The sequence below is a fragment of the Callithrix jacchus genome, chromosome 2 (genome assembly GCF_049354715.1).
Source record: "Callithrix jacchus isolate 240 chromosome 2, calJac240_pri, whole genome shotgun sequence".
Lineage (NCBI taxonomy): Eukaryota > Metazoa > Chordata > Mammalia > Primates > Cebidae > Callithrix > Callithrix jacchus.
This window is the reverse complement of record NC_133503.1, coordinates 184,076,221-184,081,505: the sequence shown is the minus strand read 5'-3', so window position 1 is coordinate 184,081,505 and position 5,285 is coordinate 184,076,221.

Below are 5,285 nucleotides of genomic sequence, written 5' to 3'. Positions count from 1 at the left end.
CTCTTTCCTGTAGCATGCACAGAATGCCACAAGTTCAACTAAATAGTAATTCGATCTGAGTCTATGTTTTAGATGTGGCATCATTGTCACTACTATGACCTCGTGCATATGTTATTTGCACATTTCTTGGTACATCCTTGCACCTTTTAACTATAAATGATGATGTACAGCAATGTACAGCTTGAGGAAGGCATTTATTACTCCAACATTCATACATTAGTAGGCAAGCATGAAAGTGGCTTACATATACAAATAGGTTGCTGTCATTTTCTTCTGAAGTTTTAAGTTGTCTGTCTTCACAGGTTTTAAAAAAACACAACTTGCAACACAACATATCTACAACCATACAATCTTTGATAAACCTGACAAAAACAAGCAATGGGGAAAGGATTCCCTGTTTAATAAATGGTGTTGGGAAAACTGGCTAGCCATGTGCAGAAAGCAGAAAATGGACCCCTTCCTGACACCTTACACTAAAATTAACTCCAGATGGATTAAAGACTTAAACATAAGACCTGGCACCATAAAAACCCTAGAAGAAAATCTAGGCAAAACCATCTAGGACATAGGAGTAGGCAAGGACTTCATGAACAAAACACCAAAAGCATTGGCAACAAAAGCCAAAATAGACAAATGAGACCTAATTAAACTCCACAGCTTCTGCACAGCAAAAGAAACAGTCACTAGAGTGAATCGGCAACCAACAGAATGGAAAAAAATTTTTGCAGTTTACCCATCTGACAAAGGGCTGATATCCAGAATTTACAAAGAACTCAAACAGATTTACAGGAAAAAAACAAACAAGTCCATTCAAAAATGGGCAAAGGATATGAACAGACACTTTACAAAAGAAGACATATATAAGGTCAACAATCATATGAACAAATGCTCATCATCACTGGTCATTAGAGAGATGCAAATCAAAACCACATTGAGATACCATCTCACGCCAGTTAGAATGGCGATCATTAAAAAATCTGGAGACAACAGATGCTGGAGAGGATGTGGAGGAAAAGGAACACTTTTACACTGTTGGTGGGAGTGTAAATTAGTTCAACCATTGTGGAAGACAGTGTGGCAATTCCTCAAGGCCTTAGAAATAGAAATTCCATTTGACCCAGCAATCCCAGTACTGAGTATATATCCAAAGGACTATAAACTGTTCTAACTATAAGGACACATGCACACGAATGTTCATTGCAGCACTGTTTACAATGGCAAAGACCTGGAACCAACCCAAATGCCCATTGATGATAGACTGGATTGGGAAAATGTGGCATATATACACCATGGAATATTATACAGCAATTAGAAATGATGAGTTCGTGTCGTTTGTAGGGACATGGATGAATCTGGAGAACAACATTCTCAGCAAACTGACACAAGAACAGAAAATGAAATACCACATATTCTAACTCATAGGCCGGTGATGAAAAATGAGAACACATGGACACAGGGAGGGGAGTACTAAACACTGGGGTCTACTGGAGGGGAAAAGGGAGGGCCAGCGGGGGGTGGGGGAGGTGGGGAGGGATAGCCTGGGGAGAAATGCCAAATGTGGGTAAGGGGAGAAAGGAAGCAAAACACACTGCCATGTGTGTACCTATGCAACTGTCTTGCATGTTCTGTACATGTACCCCAAAACCTAAAATGCAATAAAAAATTTAAAAAAAAAACAACTTAGTTTTTAGTGACTCCAAATTAGGAAATATGAAAAAGAGAAGGAAGGAAAGATGAAAACATTATTTTGAAGACTTGTAGCCAAGAAAAATTAGAATTTCGTCCAAACTGTAGAAAATTTTTTAAAAATGGAAAAAAATAACCTTTAGGAAAGACTAGAATCTAACAGCAGGTATACAATCATTTTGAAACATTTTTTTTCTCTCTCCAATTTCCCATTTTATTAAAGACAAATCATGGTAGGACTGGTTTGCTTATTATATTTGGCCTAAATATTTGTATACAGTGCAGCAAGAATAATACTTTTAATTTTTACATAGGCTTTTAAATTGGCTTTTATAGAACTTTGTTTGATAAGAGGAATCTCAGATAAGACATTTTAAAGCCTAGCCCAGCCATGGATTGTGATACCCAAGAGTTGAGTGAAATTTCTTCTTTTCTTGAGGTTTCATGATAACCTGTGGCTTCTGCACCTATTAGGTGACATTATTTACTAACCACAAGTCAGAAACCCTGTACAGGGACTGTGTACATGAAATATGAGGCCACTTTTTACAAGGGCTGTATTGGGTTTGTAAGTTAAGTTTGATTCTTTAGCGTTTTAGTCAAAGCCTTCATAAAATAACCAGTTTCTCCAACTGTGTCCTGTGACAAATGAAAACAGATTCTTATTGCAATTATGCAAATAAGTGCATTGCCATAAGTTAAGAATACTAACAATTAGTTTCCAGTTCTGGAGAAATCAGGTAAAGAGAAACAAACATGATCTAAATTTTGTTCATAGAAATATACTAAATGGTTAAAAGTTGTCAATAGCTCAGAAGAAAAGTGTTAAGACTCTGAAAAACAAAACAAAGGATCAGCAAACATATTAAGCAAAAAGTAAAAAAGATAGGTTCAGTCCATGCAGTTAATTCCTGTTCTGCTTGATACTCATAAACATTTTCATTCTCCATGTATCCTGAAAGTTTGTTCTCTTTTCTGATGTGATACACTCCAAAGCTATCAGAAACCTGCATTCAAGAACACCTGTTGGAGATTTATAGCTGATTATAAAAACTCTTTCTAAAGAGAACCAAAACAAGGCAACAATTGTCTATGGTTGAAAAAAAGTTTTAAGGCAGCTGTAGTTAAAAGGCACAATTGACAAGGAAAATTTGTTATTTCTGTGGCACACAAAAAGTTTAACATTACAATTATGATTATTACTGATAATGTACACTGTTATATCAGAATTAAAGGAGTTTCCCATAATTTTAGAAAACATACCAATACAGCCCAAAGAAAACCAAACACTGTTTAATATTTGACAATGATTTCCATATAACTTTTATACCAAATAAGCAAAATTACATGATTTTTGGACTTTAGAGAACTTAATGTCTTAAAAATAAATTGGGTTAAGAAAAAACCATAATTCATAATTTGATTTTGAAAAGTGTGTAAAATATGAAAGGTTTAAAACACTAGATATTATAGGATAGAATTACAGATCATTGTAAAGTCATTTATTTAACAAAATTGATAATTCAAGTGTTTCCAAAAAGTGAAAACTTACATTATTTGTAAGAGGAGACTTAATTTTCTAAACAAGAAGCCCTAATAAAAATAGCATGAAGCCAATTACTTTTGGTTTTCAAAATTTTCTAAACAATCGATTAATCTTTATTATGAAATATAACTTCCTTTTATAACCTTATAACATTCACTAAGGAGTTGGTTAATGCTTCCAGAAAACGTTGTTCGTATGATACAGGGGTCCATATACTGGTTTTGCAACAGTGTGCCTTTGGCATTAACAATTAATTTATGGAGAAACTGACTTACTTTATTTTTGAAAATCTGCCCTTAAAATCTTATGTGCCCACCTCTTCCATGATACTCCATGGGCCTTGAGTTGAATAGCTTTAATTTTTTGCCTTGTGTTTCAGGAATGCAGTTTATTTTGACTGGCATCTTCTATGGGGTCTGAAGATGAGGCTTTATTTGCTGTCAGTTTCCAAGATTTAGCAGGACTTGGTATCCTTTTTAGACCCAGGTAACTCAATGTTACAAGGACTTTAAAAGCATATTCAGGAAGATACATGGATGTATTAACCTTAATTTAAAAAAAATCTCAGCTTTTTTCCTATACAAAACAGAAGTTAATACTAATATGACGACTATATAAATTTGGGGGTTTTAAAAATATATATAAATTCTCTTATTGTGACTTCCACTGACTGCTTATGACTCTGTGGGAATTTCTGATTTGTTCTGAAATCTCTCCTTTTTATACAACCAGTTATTTTAGTTTAGAACTAAATCTAACATAAAAGATTATTTCTTACATGAAATTATTTCTCTTTAAACATTTTTACCTTAAAAAAACCCCTCTTTATTTTTATAACTTCCTTTACAATTTTTGTTAAATTTCCTGGTGCCTTTTTACCTTGAACCTTTAAATACGCTTTTAATCAGATAAAACTTGTTTACCTTTTTTTAATTGACAAAAAAAAGATCACACTTGTTTATTGGAAAACATCCAAATAATAAAATATCTATTATGTAATTTAATTTAACTTTATATTCTAAATTATGACTGGTTTGTCTATAAGTATTAATCCCATTACATTTATCTAATTATTTTCTTTTAATTGATTGCCTCACTTATTTATGAAAATTGTGATATTTAAGATTTAAAGTTTTGAAACTGCCATTGCGAAATTATAACTGAGACAGTGAAAAAAAGATTTGACCTAACTGGCTTCATCTCGTGCATAACCACCAAGCTATCCTTGTTCATGCCGGGGAAGTAGGCCAAGCTAACTTTGGGAGGACCTTAGTTTACCGTTTAGCTTTGAAACAAAGGTGATAACAATCCTTTTCCAAGGCAAATTTTCTTATTGCCTGTGGACTAGACCACCTAAAGCAGTCTATTAGAAGTTATGGATTAGAAGTTACGGTAATCTTACTAAATTCAAGATCAGCTATTTTCATTCAACCCATATCAATGTCTTATTTAAAATGGCATAAGCAGAGATCATTTTGATTTGGGCTGGGTTTATAATTTTGTAACCTCTATGCCAAATTGTGACACCTTATGGTATTTGGAAGAGATAAGTATAAAATTTCTTGATTAATAGATGCAAATAAAAATGTATTCTAGAAATTCCTAAGACATTTCTGATACTACTTTATTTCTGATACTACATTTCTGAGACATTTTAATTTTAAATCTAGCTTACTTATTAAATATTTTACTTAAGATACATAAACTTGACAAAGTATTTGACTAGTCTTTTTTAGTATCTCGTTTACTACTTTTGTTTTTTTAAGCCAATTAATTAGAGCTCTTTTATATGTTTCTAGTAGTAAAACATTCTGTATGCAACACATAAATACATATAAAAATGTATTAGGCCTGCCAATGGAAGCACATTATATAGATTCATAAAAACTCCTTCCCACTTTTTTTCTTCTATCTTACACTTTCAGATTCTTGATAACAAGTTTTACAACTCTAGGCAGTTGTTAGCTAAATAACCTTAACTGTGCATATTAAAAGAAGAACTCAGGTGAAAATGAAATAGCAAAATTTACCTCATAGGGTACAGAGAAAACAA